This window comes from Dendronephthya gigantea, unplaced genomic scaffold (assembly GCF_004324835.1).
Source record: "Dendronephthya gigantea isolate DGI-Jeju-01 unplaced genomic scaffold, DenGig_1.0 000044F, whole genome shotgun sequence".
NCBI classification, from domain to species: Eukaryota; Metazoa; Cnidaria; class Anthozoa; order Malacalcyonacea; family Nephtheidae; genus Dendronephthya; species Dendronephthya gigantea.
In genome coordinates, this window is record NW_021163054.1 from 354,018 (window position 1) to 371,582 (window position 17,565).

General features: G+C 37.0%; 1 pseudogene; it reads right to left on the reverse strand.

Annotated features, from left to right (window-relative positions):
• Nucleotides 1-3,553: 3,553 nt before the first annotated feature.
• On the reverse strand, nt 3,554-13,230 carry LOC114527379 (annotated as a pseudogene).
• Nucleotides 13,231-17,565: the final 4,335 nt, after the last annotated feature.

Sequence of the window (17,565 nt, forward strand, 5' to 3'; positions counted from 1 at the left end):
AGTATGAGTTCGCATTGTTATAAAAAGGCATCGTCCAGGGCCATCAGTGTTTCGGCGCAAGCGAGCTATTCTGGACTGATCAGCGTCAGTGGGGGGTTTAGTTTGGACAAAAGTGAATGGCAGGCAGCATCGTAATTTTCAAAGGAAGTTGAAACTACAACTATAACTGTTGGAGCAGCCCCACCAAACAATGGGGACGTCACCATATACTGGGCATCAACTGTCAAAGAGAATCCTGTACCAACATCATACGAAATTGAACCAATCTCTAACTTATTTACAAAGCGGTTTATGGAAGGCTCTGGAGTAAATTACACATTTTTAAGAGAGAAGTTTCTGGGGATAGAGAATTTGTATCGTCAACAATTACTTCATGCTGGAACTGTCAATACCTGCGAGGAATCAATATCTGTTGGTATTACGATTCCTAATTATTACCTCCAAAATCCCATCGCGAAGTTCAGTGCTACGGAGACATCGTGTATTTCAAGATGCTTTGAAAATCGCCACTGTTTGTCGATAGCTTATATAGCCAGATTTAGACTACGCCTTCCTTGGCTATAATATCATCAAAGACTACCCAATTCTAATGGTCATAATCCTGGATTCACCCATCAAATCTTCTCTGCTGATTACAGTGACAATCGAAAAACAAGTGATTGTCGTTATGTTCCAAGAGGTTTGTTGGTTGTCCCTGACGTATCATATGTTACATTGTTCACCTCAACAATAATTCAAAATACATTTGAGTTACAAAAATCTTTTGCAACGTCAGTACATGCCATTGGGGGATTTGGGGCTTTCAGTTTTTCTGCTAGCTCCTGTTACAAGAAAACCTCATCGGACGTGTCATCCGGTGAGAAAGTTTACGTAACATTATTGGCTAAATGCTCTTATTACTTCAGTAAAATTGACCTAACCCAACCTCCACCGCTGCATCCTGGTTTTTACCGCTGGGCAAAACAATTAGAGAAAAACAGTTCTGATATTAAATTGCTCCAGTTTATAATGTATTATGGCACTCATTTCCCAGTAAGTGTTGTATTTGGGGCGAAGTTTACAAAACAACACAGTATGAGTTCGCAATCTTATAAAAAGGCATCGTCCAGGGCCATCAGTGTTTCGGCGCAAGCGAGCTATTCTGGACTGATCAGCGTCAGTGGGGGGTTTAGTTTGGACAAAACTGAATGGCAGGCAGCATCGCAATTTTCAAAGGAAGTTGAAACTACAACTATAACTGTTGGAGCAGCCCCACCAAACACTGGGGACGCCACCATATACTGGGCATCAACTGTCAAAGAGAATCCTGTACCAGCATCATACGAAATTGAACCAATCTCTAACTTATTTGCAAAGCGGTTTTTGGAAGGCTTTGAGAATAAATTACACATTTTTAAGAGAGAAGTTAGTGGAGATAGAGAATTTGTATTGTCAACAATTACTTCATGCTGGAACTGTCACCTGAACTGATACCTGCGAGGAATCAATATCTGTTGGTATTACGATTCCTAATTATTACCTCCAAAACCCCATCGCGAAGTTCAGTGCTACGGAGACATAGTGTATTTCAAGATGCTTTGAAAGTCGCCATTGTTTGTCGATAGCTTATATAGTTAATTCAAAGGAGTGCCACTTTTATGATGACAAAAAAGAGCATGATTTATCAACAAAGTCAAATGCCAAAGCAAAGGTTGTAATATTTCCTACAAAAATTAATGATCAGAAAACTGATTTTACTGTGACAGACCTTTGTGTATTCACACTAGATCGCCCTTAAAGTAAAACAATTGTTGATGTGCAATCGTGCAAGAACGCTTGTCTCAATGACTCCTTCTGTGATGTTTTTAACTTCTGCAGCGACAAGAACTACTGCAAGAGTGAAATCAGCAATTGTAAATTGTTTTCATCAAAGTTGGTAATTAAATTTGAAAAAGCTGATGCAAAATATAAAATCCTAACGTACTTTATTTCTCGCCTTTAACCTTATGGAAATATGGAACGGAACAATAAATAGCGGTTATATCTTTTATTATTATTATTTGATATTCTTGTGGACATTATAATTTTTAAACAGTACACGGCCAAAAACATGCAAGTTGTTCCCGGGAACCATTTGCCTGTGAACTATATTGGTATGTACTTTTAGTATATTATAATATAATTATATAAACATCATTGGGGTGCCACTGGATTAAATAACTCGCACATAGTGATCTATCTTAAGATCAAACATTGTTTGCCAGGAAATAAAGTGGGATGAAACCTCAGATTTAGTTTTAAATTGAAGGAAAAGATCTTCTCTTTAAGTATCAAAAAATTGCACAACTGTTTTAAGATCTTGTGTTCTAGAATCTGTAGTGGTGGAAAGTGGTTTACTGCTGTTTAGGACACTCCATAACAGATTGCAGTGTTGGACAAATAACTGTGTAGACTCTGTCACAACTGGATCAAATGCTTCAACAGCAAGCTTTACTTTCATTTTGCTGACACTATCGAGGTGGACATGTGAGCTTCTCATATCTGTGGCAAATAGGTGACGATTTTTGTCTCTTTGGTACACCGAATAAATGTATTCCCACAATATAGGTTTCGAGTTCAGCAACAAATACCTGGTGTATCTAGTTGAAATATCTTGCACCACTGTATAAATATTGTTGCGCTTTTTCATTAATGTGGAGGGTCAGAAATAAGAAATAACGGCATTCGGAGATGCTTCTTTGTATGACTTACTCTTTCATCAATCAGTTTCATCATAAATGATCTGTTTCAGAAGCCTCACAACATCTTACAATTGTAGTAAACCCATAAGCCTGAGTAAACCACTTCTTGCCGAAACGTTTGTTAAGCTCATAGCTGAGATTCCTTTAGTTAAAAAATAGGTACGCTAAGCGTACATGTATCTGCTCACAAACATCTAGTTGGGCCAGCAAATGGACCATATGGATTTGGCCATGTTTTTTAATTTCCCATCTTCTGGTGAATAGGGTTTGATGATTACCTACACTATTTTCACTGCTGTTCAAGCAATAGAAAATATGCTTAGTAATATGTAGTAATGTCAGTCATGACAGTAATATAGACATGCTCTGTTTCGAGAGCTGGGAGGTCTCATTGGCTTGTTTGCATTTCTTATATTTCCTTGCATGTACTCTTCGCTTTTGCTTAGCATCAGGGCTCTGTATTTCATTAGCTCGTTTTTCCTTCATGTATTTTTTCATATATTCTGTTCTTTTTTGGTTAGGCTGAGAGCTCCTATTTGACTGTTCAGGTCCTCAGGATTTAGAAGTACCTGATGGCAAAGTTGATACATAATGATACTCATCTATATGACCTAAATAAAGATCTCTAAGTTGATCTGTTGGTAAATATCCCAGTACTAAATGGATTCAGAAAATTGTTCATGTGTCTAACTAATGACTATCTTTAACTTCAGCTGATCAGCCACAGCTTGTATAATCATAGCATCACCCCATGCATGGACATATTATTGAGGTATTCTAGCCATGAGTGTTCAGTGTTACTTTCAATGAATCTCTCAGGATTAGCCCTCAACCTAAGCAATGCCAAATGCTCGACCTTGTAGATGGTGATCAGGGTCACCATACAACTGATGAGACACAGCTCGAAAAAGGCAGTCACCATCACCACTAACATCAAATGGTCTTAAATATAATGAAAGCGTTGTAGCTTTTGCTCTAACGCTACATTTGATGACAGTCTAGTGGGACTGTTGTTTTGAACAGGACCAGGATTTCTTACAATATTACTAGCAATATTGCCTGCTATCTTGTGACTGTATAAAACATTAAAAGTATTTTTGTTACTATATAAATGTTTTTTTCTACTAAGTTGACAAACGATTTTAAATACATCCAAATGAATTGATAAAAATATGTCGCATTGGCACAAATTGAAGACAACATTGCTTGAAATTACTAGCTATCTTATTTAAAATGGATGACCTAGGGGCATTTCTTACAAAATAATGCTTCAAAGTGGATCTACTTTTTCTCTTTCTTATAGCCAATATAATTCTCTTTAAAGGCAACCTGGAAGGTGCAAGGTCTCTAGATCACTTGGTATTTGTCTGCTTTGTCAATTTCCGTACAGTCAGTCGGTGGCGACAACAGCAGCTACGCGTATAGTGATCTGAATTTATACACCTAACACAGCTGCTATCTATACAATACAAATGTATATAATTTTTGTATAATGGTTTGCTGGTGAATTTCTTTGGGTTTTGTTAATCGTCTCAGAAGAGATTGTTTCGATCTTCGAACAGATTGTTTCGATCTCCGAAGAGATTGTTTTGATCTCCGAAGAGATTGACTATTTACCTCATGCGGATAAGTTTCCATGTTCAGAAAAACTTGGATAAAAAAACACAGAACAAGATTTCTTGAAGCCAAAATTGCAATGAGTCACGAGTATATGTTTATAATTTCTGCATGCTTTAGGGTATGATGTGAGCGCGTAATAAATCAATTATATAAGCGCATCGCTGAATGGCTATGTGTTAACATACAGTACGCGCACGATAGCAATATATCTGCGTTCGCAGATACAAAAATATGCACATGGGTACTGAAAATTTGCAAAGATGCTTTTGAAATAAATTTGTAAGAGGTGTGTGGCCAAGCTATCTTGGACGTTTCCCGTACCAGCAATGTCTTTATTCTCTAAGTCAACAAAGCCAACCAACTCCCAGGATGAAAGGTTAAAACTAAGCCCTCCTTGATTTTAACCTCATCAAAAAACAAGCCACCTAACTTGCCAACCTCAGAAAACCCCTGCTCATTGAAGTTGTTTCTCATTGCACCAAGGACTGAAGTTTGCCATCCTGATTTGGAGGTTGAGAAGTTCTTGTAATCTGACAAAGTTCTACCGCTAGGTAGTCTTAAAAAACCAGAGTCACATATATCAGCATACAAACTATGTGATCTTGAATAGATTCGAAGACACCATTTTATTACCAGAGGGTGCCATCTCATCTGCCTGGATGGTATATTTAGGGCTTTTGCTTGATCTTTTAAAAGTGTAAGGAAAAACATGTCTAACTCACTCCCAATATGTTCTTCTAGCTGGTTTAAGAGAAGTTTTTTCTTTCCAAATTCTTTACTACAGCCCAACCACTCACAGTTATAATGTCTATTGATTGGTGATTCATCATTCTGAGAACATCTTCAAAGAGCGTCCATGGACAGGTTGGTGTCTTGGAGTTCTTTCACCTGATCACGTTGGACAAAACCGATAAAAAACATTGAAATTAAAGTACAACAACACAGAAACAATTCCCGTCAAGCCAAAGATGTTGGATTCTGTCCATAACTCATCAACAAAAGATTTTTGAGCGTAACAAACAGCAATTCCATTGGATTGTTCAAAACTCTCAAATCAGACAATAAAAATTTTCATTGCCAAGAAGTGCTCGATCAAGTGACTCTACCTGTTTAGACAAGCAAATTATGAAAACTTGTGGACCAGACCAAAATGCAGCAAATCGCCTCACAGGGATTTTAAATTTCAAAATTTTCCCGACCCCTGGACCCCCCTAGAGGTCATTTTGTTAGCCCCCTCATCGGGGAAGCTAGCCACCTTGTCGGGGGAATTCCTGGTGCCACCCCTGGCATATCTAACTATTACTTGTATAGAATCAAATACAAGCAATATTTTCACAAATATATATCAATGTTTTGATTTTCGCACGAGAATTCCGACTAATTATATATTCCGTAATAATATTCGAGTAAATTCACGTACGATTTGTCACTGTTTCAAAACATTGAAACAAACATTGCACAAACATTGAAACATAAAAAACAAAATTTGCGAGAAAAAGCGCGTGAGCCCGCACTATTTTTATGCAGCGTCGACAAACGTCCCCTCTGTTGTACACCCGTCAAAAAAATCCCTAAAAATCCTCAAAATCCATAAAAATCCCTAAAATCTCAAAAATCCTGATAAATCTAAAAAATCTCCAAAAATCTCTGAAAATCCCTAAAAAATCTCGAAAAATCACTGGAAATCTCTGAAACATCTCTGGAAAACTCTTCAAAACTAGAACAATCAGTTAGGTCTCTTGGTTATCTTAGACGTTTTAAGCTAAGGGCCTTCAAGCTAAGGTGGAGACCAGGGCCGAAACTAGTCCAATAATTGTGTGTGGGGGGGCAATATTCATATATTCCATTCTGCCCACTAATACTGGAATGCTGATCCGACGGCAAAATTAAATGTAGCGATGGCCACCAAAGGTCTTCTGGTTAATCAAAACCATGGCAACATACCTTGTGACCACCCACAGCTTCTCCATTGGGTTGCGTCCAGGAGGTTTACTGTCACCTCAACGGTTGCACAACTTAATCGTTGCACTCTTTAATCCTCACATTGTTTTAAACATATTTGCCTTATGGAATGATCAAATTTTTCCGCTTATAGACACATCCAAGTGTTTGTGTTGACTGCCGTCAAGCAGTGGCAAAGAATGCTTCAGAAAACTGCCGATGATGTTATGTAAACTTTCGATGCCGATGATGTTATGTAAACTTTCTCACCGGATGACACCTCCGATGAGGTTTTCTTGTAACAGGAGCTAGAAGAAAAACTGAAAGCCCCAAATCCCCCAATGGCATGTACTGACGTTGCAAAAGATTTTTGTAACTCAAATGTATTTTGAATTATTGTTGAGGTGAACAATGTAACATATGATACGTCAGGGACAACCAACAAACCTCTTGGAACATAACGACAATCACTTGTTTTTCGATTGTCACTGTAATCAGCAGAGAAGATTTGATGGGTGAATCCAGGATTATGACCATTAGAATTGGGTAGTCTTTGATGATATTATAGCCAAGGAAGGCGTAGTCTAAATCTGGCTATATAAGCTATCGACAAACAGTGGCGATTTTCAAAGCATCTTGAAATACACGATGTCTCCGTAGCACTGAACTTCGCGATGGGATTTTGGAGGTAATAATTAGGAATCGTAATACCAACAGATATTGATTCCTCGCAGGTATTGACAGTTCCAGCATGAAGTAATTGTTGACGATACAAATTCTCTATCCCCAGAAACTTCTCTCTTAAAAATGTGTAATTTACTCCAGAGCGTTCCATAAACCGCTTTGTAAATAAGTTAGAGATTGGTTCAATTTCGTATGATGTTGGTACAGGATTCTCTTGAACAGTTGATGCCCAGTATATGGTGACGTCCCCATTGTTTGGTGGGGCTGCTCCAACAGTTATAGTTGTAGTTTCAACTTCCTTTGAAAATTGCGATGCTGCCTGCCATTCACTTTTGTCCAAACTAAACCCCCCACTGACGCTGATCAGTCCAGAATAGCTCGCTTGCGCCGAAACACTGATGGCCCTGGACGATGCCTTTTTATAACAATGCGAACTCATACTGTATTGTTTTGTAAACTTCGCCCCAAATACAACACTTACTGGGAAATGAGTGCCATAATACATTAAAAACTGGAGCAATTTAATATCAGAACTGTTTTTCTCTAATTGTTTTGCCCAGCGGTAAAAACCAGGATGCAGCGGTAGAGGTTGGGTTAGGTCAATTTTACTGAAGTAATAAGAGCATTTAGCCGATGATGTTATGTAAACTGTCTCACCGGATGACACATCCAATGAGGTTTTCTTGTAACAGGAGCTAGCAGAAAAACTGAAAGCCCCAAATCCCCCAATGGCATGTACTGACGTTGCAAAAGATTTTTGTAACTCAAATGTATTTTGAATTATTGTTGAGGTGAACAATGTAACATATAATACGTCAGGGACAACCAACAAACCTCTTGGAACATAACGACAATCACTTGTTTTTCGATGGTCACTGTAATCAGCAGAGAAGATTTGATGGGTAAATCCAGGAATATGACCATTAGAATTGGGTAGTCTTTGATGATATTATAGCCAAGGAAGGCATAGTCTAAATCTGGAAAAATATTCCTAAGATTTAAATTTTTGTTGACTTCATCACACTGCTGAAACACTTTTGTTCCTATAAAATAGTGTAAAAATATTAGAACACCTAAAGACTGAATGAGTTGTTATGGAATTTTGCCAACTACAATATTTAAGCAGTGTCGCTTATTTGCGAAATATTTTATGTAACAATACGGAGGTTTAAGCCCAGTTAGTGGCGTGGTGGCTGGGGGAGTTGGGGGGGGGGAGTCATTTCTAGATGGGCACCAAAATGTTTTTGGTGGAAACTTCTAAATTGAAATTTCTACATGACATGACAGGATGTTTACTACACTAGTGTGTTTTCTTTATACATATAGGATATCATACAAAATAGAATGGAAATTAAGCCTCAAAAAAGTAATACGAATGGTGATTATAACAGCGCAAGTTTCACAAAATGTCTATCAAAGTAGCATGCTAGCAGGCTACAAAATGAAAATTAAAAACGTCAAATGAAACTAGATGTAATGTATCTATAATAATCATCACAAAATGTTTTGTGGCCGACTAGTTTTTTCATTTGATTTTACCAATGTATTATGCAAACATTTTCCTACTGTATATCATCAGTAGTTTTAAAAAGGCACATTTCTCCAGTTACAGCCTGTGTAGCTATGTATTGTAGACTTACCAAAATGCATATGGATATCAGTTTTGTCCTTTTCAAACTGCTGCGGTCTAATCAAGGAGAAAAGAAGAAGATAATTTAAATAAATGAAAGATGTTTAATGCATTTCACTTTGTTGGATTAGAATACTGGGGATGCAACACAAAGTCCTTCTTTCATGAATCGAACCAATGGCCCTGAGATTTCCGGGTGCAGCAGATTGTGAAGTGCATTAAACATCTTTCATTTATTTAAATTTCTTCAGTTGCCAAGTAGTAATCGGCTATTCAATGATCTCTACCGAATCCAATATCTGTTTAATGGTAGTAATTTATTAGTGATTGAATTCCACATCTTTCTAATCTCATTTCTAATAATATTTATTAAAAAGGTGATTACCTTTTGTTCAAGGAAACTGCGCTCCAGATGAAGTATGAAAGGAACACTGCTACTGATGGGAATATCCCAATAAGAAGACATTTAACATATCTTTTTCATATCTATAAGTTAAAATTTTTTAAACATGTTTATTTTAAATGTGTGTAATATTTTCCGAGCATACTTTAAAATTGCTCTCGTTGCAACATGTACACACTCTTCCGAGAGCTCCTATCGAACTCGCTGGTACAGTCGTGCAGATGAAAGTCGGTTTTAAGCATTTGTACATTATTTGTACAGGGAGATTGCTAAACTGGTTTAACCGCTCATGTGATGGTCCCCCGCTGCATGGCGTGGATACCAGTGAAGTGTAAATAACTTGGGACGCTAGCACCAGCGTTAGGTTTATATAAGACACTGATGCTTAAAGCTTTTGTGTAAAGCTTTGCGTAAAGCTTTTGTTTTGCTTTACTCTAGAATGAGTTTGGGGATCAGATTTTGATGCAAATCCCGTTTTCGATCTGATTTGAATCAGTGGTAATTTTTGGCAATTCTGTTTTTCACAAATTTCTACAAAATGATGACAGAATTTTATACGAATTTCAGGTTTTTACTTTTCTAAAATTTCTTATAGACTAAAATTTCCTACTTTTTTTTATGTTTTCAAAAATGTTACCATAACGGAAAAAAGGTACCTTTTTTAAAAAATATACCAGGCTTTTTCTCGCTTAGTCTGAAATTCCTTGGAGTTTAAGGGATTTCCAGACAAGTGACCGGGAGTTGTAATTTCTTGTGTAGAGGATGCTGTTTCATTTGCTTGTGTTTCAGATAAAGTAGATGAGGGCTTTTCGGCAACGACAGGGTGTTGCACTAGCATTGTCATTATTACCGGGTACCAGGCTTGGGTTGGCCATAGTGGCACAACTACAATGCCCTCTGCACAATCCTCCCTGACTTTCTGCAACACCCGCGTTATTAGGCTGAAAGGAGGAAAAGCATAAAATAGTTTATTAGCCCAATTTTGGGTGAATGCATCCACAGCAAAGGCTTCTGGGTCTGGGTGCCATGACAGATAAGTATCTACTTTGTGATTTAAGCGCGAGGCAAACAGGTCTATTTCTGGTGTAAAAAATTTTTCACATAGTTTGTCAAATAATGTATCGTTTAGGGACCATTCTGTGTTTTCATCAAAAACCTGTGAGTGCCTGTCTGCCTCTGTATTTTCAATGCCAGGTATATGTATTGCTGATACCCAGATATTATGCTCCATACACCACAGCGACAGCTGTCTTGCTGCCCGGTTACATTTGCTAGATTTATTGCCACCCATGTTATTAATATAAGTGACAGCGGTTGTGTTGTCTAGCTCTAGCCTAACATGTATGTGGGAGCTTTTGTTGCAAAATGCTTGAAGAGCAAAGAATGCAGCTGTGGTTTCAAGATAATTTATGTGACAGGCTGCTTGCCCTTTAGTCCATTGCCATCCAGCCTTTGTATTATTGCAATGTGCCCCCCAGCCCAGCAATGAGGCATCAGATTGAATTATTATGTCAGGTAGGTGGGGTAAAATAGACTGCTGAGGAAGCATTAGCAACCCACCATTTTAGGTCATTTTTGTCTTCTAACGAGTATGACATTGTTGCCTCAAGTATTACATACTATACATCTTTTATACACTTATAAAAAATACTTTATATGGGCTTATAACTAACCAGACCGACCCCACTTTTGCTTAAACAGGTTCAGAATATTTAATCAGTTCAAACCAGCGATTTAAGTTCATATTTTCTGTCAAGTTATCCATATCTCTGATCAAAACATTATTTCAAACTTCCTTTGTTATTCAATGAGTAGTCGTAAAAAATTTCGCGACAGGAAATTTCGTTAATAAAGAGAAGCTATGAGAAATGCAAATGATGGGACCTTTGCTTCTTTTATGTGTTTATTTGCATTATCGTCTGTCACTGGAATGAGTGTTATTTCAGTTTACCCAGAAAAGGCAAAGGAGAGAAACAAATACTCAAAGTTTCAAAATGGTACCATTTCACCAATAATTTTTCATAACAGCTTTGTTGAGAAACTTGTACAAGAAGTTAAATTAATCATCATGTGAACAAGGGCTGGTATTCATATACTTCCTGGCTTGGAGAATACCTTCCAACCAAATAATTTTGTCCCTCTTGTGGAGTTTAAGATGGCAAAGGGTGAAAGTATTGCAAAAGATCAGCATCAATGTAAAATCACTGACATCTATAAATTAGCACCTACCTACAGCTCCTGCAAAGGGCAAATCAATCCTTAAAGGTACAGTGTGTACTAATTAGCTTAAGTACTGAAGTACATATTCTTCCACTAGGTTATATATATACTAGCTATACAATACAGTTGAATACAATACTGTATTGCAAATTTGCAATACAATTTGATGGGGCAAGTCATGATATTCACAATTCAGTGAATTCACAAATCCAGCTACTTATCAGGGACTGCAGAAGATTCCTAATAGGGAGGGGGGATTTTCGTACATATGTGTTCTGCATTATTAGTTTCTTTTTAAATTCACCACTTGCACCGTGGGCGCCATGTGTACTTGGCACATGATCAAAAATGTAAACAATCGCAAAAGTTTGGACTACGGGTCACGCAAACTCTCACGCGATAGTATAGAAAATATTAGTATATTGCAGGCAAATTGGGTTGTTCTGTAGTTTTTTCAAACTTGTGCTGTTTAAATTTTCTATTCTGTTTGATTAAAAAAGATATATATATATATATCTATATATATGATGTCGTGCGAAAACATAGATGATAAGTTCAAAGCGATCAGTGCGAAAGAGCTTCAAAAATATTTATTGGATCACGGCATTACCGTAAGCGGCCATCTAAAACATACTTTAATCAATATTGCATCTTCTGCCGAAAAAACGGGGTTGCCAGTTGATCCAAATTTTACAAAGGATGACCATAAAGAAAGTCTGGAGCATCGGTTATTTATTCATGATATTCAAATAAATTACCTGTTTACCATGAAAACAGAGAACAACTTCGTCCAGTCACCCCTGTAATGTTGTCCTTGTTAAAACGATGTATTAATAAAAAAAACTAAACACCTACAACTACAGCTATTTAGACATAACATAAAATCCTGCATGCATAATTAGAATACATTTGAGGGAACCACGCTTAACAGCGACCATAGTTCCTTTCCGAGCATCAACTATAAAAGGCTTTGGATTAAATGGTGTTGTAAGCTTATTCCTTATTTGCTGTCGAATCAAGACTGTGTCTCCTATCTTCAAATCATTAAACTCCGCACGTTGTCGACAGTCAGCGTACTTCTTCATTTTCTTCTTCCTATCTTGATCATGTTTGCGCATTGAATCATGGGTATCTTGTTGCTGGTTCGTGGTAAAACTTGGGAGAGGGATCTTCAACTTTCAACCGTTAAGGGCTTCAGAGGGTGAGATATTGGTAGTACTGTGTGGTGTTGCTCTATATTGTCGCAGGAACGTGTACAAGGCTTGTTTCCAATTCTTATTCTCCACATGTGCTGCACGGATAGCCTTTTCAAGGGTGCACATCAGCCGTTCAACTTCACTGTTTGCCCTTGGCCAATACAGAGTAACTTTCCGATGTTCAAATCCTAAGTAACTCGCGAATTGTTGAAACTCCGAGCTGCTAAACGGCGGACCATTATCAGATTTTAACACAACAGGAACTCCTTGTCGAGAGAAGATGCTGTCTAACTTGGGAAGGATAGCTTTGGCACTTGTGCTGGTCACGATTTCTACTTCAGGAAATCTACTAAATTAATCGACAACAACTAAGAGAAGTGCACCAGACGGGAACGGACCAACAAAATCAACTGCAACTTCTTGCCAGGGTCCATTCGGAAGCGGTGTCATATTCAAGGGCTCGGGATGTGGAAAAGTACCAGTAGTTGCTGCTTGGCATGGAAGGCAGGACTTGACTTTTTCTTCGGTCATTTTGTCGATGAATGGAAACCATATCTTCTCGCGCAATAACGTTTTTGTCTTTACAATGCCTTGGTGACCCGTATGAGCTAGATCGATTGCTTTGCTTTGAAGGGATTGTGGTAAGACCAAACGATGACCTCTTAAGATGAGTCCATCACAAAAAGATAATTCGTCCTTAACATTCATGAATAACTTCACCTCCGGATCGTTCCAATCATTGAGGGTGATTGCTTTAGCAAGCTGACATAGGATTGGGTCTTTTGCGGTTTCTTCTTTAACTTGGTCTAATGTCATGGCTTTTGGCACAACGTGTTTGCATAAATAACGCACATAACTTTCAGTAGAATCAGTGAGAACAGGATTGACAGGATTCACCCGTCAGTTCGTCTTGGAGTTTCTTTAAGGCGTTCTCTTGTTCCACTTGCCACTTCCAATTGATATTCTGGTGTGTCAGGATGCGTAGAGGTGCAGTAATCGATGAGTAATTGGGAATGAAACGGGATACATACTGCGTCATACCAAGAAGTGATTTAACTTCGCTCCGACTTTTTGGAGGTTGTATATTCTTGATATTTTCAACCTTCTTTTTGTCTGCTTGTACTCCATTCCCACTAAATGTGTGACCAAAGAATACGACTGGCTCCAAAATAAAGATTTTGATCCAAGGCAAATTCAGAAACCCATAGACAACGAGGAAATGGTGCGATTTACGTCGAGAATGAAAGAATTGAAGTCCAAATGATCTACTTGCATATTTGAAATTCAGTGACGAGGAAATCAAAAATATAAATGAATCCACTATTGAGCAATGGCAATCTGAGGACTGGTACATTCACAAACAAGGTTCCTGTCGGCATCTAAATGCAAAAACTATTGCACCAGGCAAAACAGTATTAGAAGGAAAGTTTGATGGTTTTTGTAAACTGGCAAAACAGACTGTAAATGTTTCAGCTAGTGTACCAAGGGAAAAAATGCACAAGGACATCAATAATCCTAGGTAATGGGGATTAAACAATAAAGCGAATGCAGGAAATGCATACAAGAATGTACAAAGCCATTTGCATCATAATGTCCAACTTCAACATTGTGGCTTCATGATATCAGCTAAAAAACCTTTCATGGGAGCAAGTCTTGATGACATTAGAAGTTGTGGGTGCATAACTGGTTGCCCCAATGTAGCTGTTGAATATAAGTGTCCATGGTCGCATAAGGATAAAGATCCCAAGGCTGCATTTCTCTCAAAACAAATTGGAGGTGTTATTGTCAATGGTAAATTATGTTTGCAAACAAGCTGCAAGTATTATTATCAAGTCCAGATGCAGATGTTTGTCAGTGGCTTGTTATCCTGTGATTTTGTTGTGTGGACAACAATTCAATGTGCAACAGTGCCATATGATGCTTCATGAATGATGTAATTTTGCAATTGGAGGAGTTTTGGATTGGGCAGGTTGCACCTTTGCTGATATTAGAAGTTGAACATTTTACTTAGGAAAGTAATTACATATAATTTTGGAACTTATGCTTTAATTATTACTTCTTTCCAATAAATAATATAGTTCTATATAACAAAGTTCTTGTAGAATATTGAAATTCCTTAATTTTCATCCATTTCAGATCACTCAAAATCTGAAGCGGAGACTGCCAAAGCATGTGCAGGTTCTTGTGAAGATAAAGGTAACATTTCTCATTTGTGACTAATGATATAAGTTGTATACCTTTATCTTGCTTCTCTTTTTGTTCACACCTTCTTGAAATTTATCAACAATAAATCTAATACAGGGCAAGATGGATCCATTTATATCATTGATGATCATTCTGAACTAATTGCAAATTCCTCCATTAAACTTAATGATGTTGAAATCAAAGAGCATGATCTATTGTCATTAACCCCTGGAAGGATGATCAATGATGTTATTGCAACGCATTGTTAAAGTAGGTATTCCTGCAAGTATATATGTATACTGTGTCATGTACATGCAATAACAATTTATAATTATGCTTGCATATAGTGAACAGTTATGCCATTTTCCTGTAATTGACTGCCTGTTTTATTCCATTTTGTGTGGGGAACAAGACGGTGGCCTAACTTCTGACAGGTAAGACAGCAATTAATTAATCTAAAATACAAAATACTGTGCCATTAAAATATTTATTGTATTTATTTATTTATGTATAGGAAAACAAGAATGGTGGCTGCTGAAAAATATTTAACAAAAGATCATCTGGAAAAGGATTATGTTGTGATTCCTGTTGTGCAAAGGTATACATTTAATGAGCATGCAAAATGTACACACTTCTCTTTTACAGAAATATAATTCACCATTTTACACTTTTTTCATTACAGCCTTCATTGGTTACTCATAGTATTGACACCATGGTATGACATTGTATTTATGCTTACAATAAATGTTATGAATATAGCATTAATTGTAAGTATTGCAAAATTCTTAGGCACATTATTATCATGGATTCACTCACATGGGACAAGTCTATTTAGGCAAACCGAATTTCAGTATGTAGTCAGGTAAATGCTTTTTTTATTAACAATTTGATAAGGAATTTATATAAATTATTAGTTGTCCTCATTGAATAGTATTTTAATTAGGTACCTGGATCTCCTCTGCACTGTCAAAAATATTCCAAAAAAACACATGCAACTATCACATCATGTAGTGAAGGTAAAATTATGTATGCATTCTGATATTTATGTTATTCCACACATCTCACTTCCAGCTTAATTTTTTTATATATAATAGGTTCCAAGGCAACAGATTGACAGTAACAGTTGTGGGATATATAATGCATTGTTCCTGAAGCATTTTTTAATGGTGAGCAAACATTTGAGTATAAAATGAATCATATAATATATATATATATATATATATATATATATATATATATATATATATATATATATATATATTAATAATACATAATTATTCTTTTTCACTAGGATTTAGACAGATATGAAAGTAACCCAAATCATTATGTGAATGAAAATCATCAATGGTTTACTTGTGAATGGGATATGCAGTTTACTCCACACTAAATTTGGAAAATCATAATTTTTAAGATCCAAAATGTAAATACAAAATATAACTGATTTCTATGTACATATAAAACAAAAAGATTCCTCATTTATTCAATCTGTGTCTTTGATAATTGACGGTGGAAGATTGACCAGATAGGCACACACCTTAGCAATAGAATTTATGTAAGGCTTTATAGTAAGTGGAAGTGGGCTTCTTAAAATTCTAAAAAGTTTTAGCTTTCTTATCATCCTCTCCACATGAATCCTTGCTTGAGCAATTCGACGGGTTAAAGTCACTGCTTGTTCAGATATTTTGTTCTTTGCTATGATTGGAGGAGCCAACAAGTATACATGGTGAAGGGCGAGGATGTCCTGAATGTTAAAACCTTTGTCTGCCATGACGTCATTACCTTCCAAAGCATTAAGAAAACCCCTTCTTTGCACTATAGATTGACCCACTATATAATTCTGAAACAAAATTAAATGACAGATCGGAGAGAGGGAAACCAACAGCTTGAAAGTATTTGCTGAGTTGTATCCACTATATGTTCTACTTTGGCTTGATGGATTGGAAGGTTTTTCAATGTAGAATTCAGTACAATCAATTACAGCTCGAAGATTTGGATAAGGTCTGAAAACCTTTGGTCTTCGTAAACCTTCCATTTCAGTTAGGGTAGAAAAAGGTAACAGGAACTGTAACTCCTTCTCCAAAAACAGCACCCAAGTTGTGACTATTCTGCTACAGGTTGACTCAGATATTCCGAAATTGTTGGCCAGCATAAGTAATGTTGGACTTCGCTTTAACCTCACCAATGTCATCACAAACTGTTCTTTAATACTGAGGGTTGTTTGTATCTTCAGTACGAAATATGTTGGGGACTGCACAGAAGATTTCAAGTTTTTTCAGTCCTCCTCAACGCACGCAGTTCTTGAAGAAAAAAATGGCAGAGATTGATTCTAAACGGCAGAAGTTAAAATCTCCTTTGACCACATGCATATTCTCTTGATGGAATGGTAGAATTATTTGAAGCGATCTTTTAAAGCTTGGAATGTATGATGTTGAATGTAAATGGGGATTTCAACAACTCCTCCAGTGATGCTAACATGTATTTCCGCTCCATAAAATCTCCTTTTGAAAGCACAAGTGCAAGAATTACATAACACCATCGACGATATTCACAACCAATACTATGATGAAGCTCTTGCATTGGCAAATAACATTAACTTGAAAGAGAAGGTCCCTCGGAAGAGAAGGTCCCTCAAACTGCTCATGAGAATTATAATGCTTCCACCGGCCGTGATTACTACAGATTAAAATTAAACAGATCGAAATTGAACAGATTAAAATTGAACAGATCGAATATCGGTTTTCATCTGAAATGTCTAATCTTTACAGTGGGTTCTACATCATTCCCGGCATTTTTCTCAATTGCAAAGGTGTTGATTGGAAGAAGGAGTTCATGAAGTTTGCATCTGCTTATATTGATGATATGCCCAACTATTGCTCGATTCATGCAGAATTGGGATTATGGGAGACTAGTTGGAAAAAAGGCTTCGAAGATGTTGTGCATGACTCGGTGAACAATTGAATGGACTTG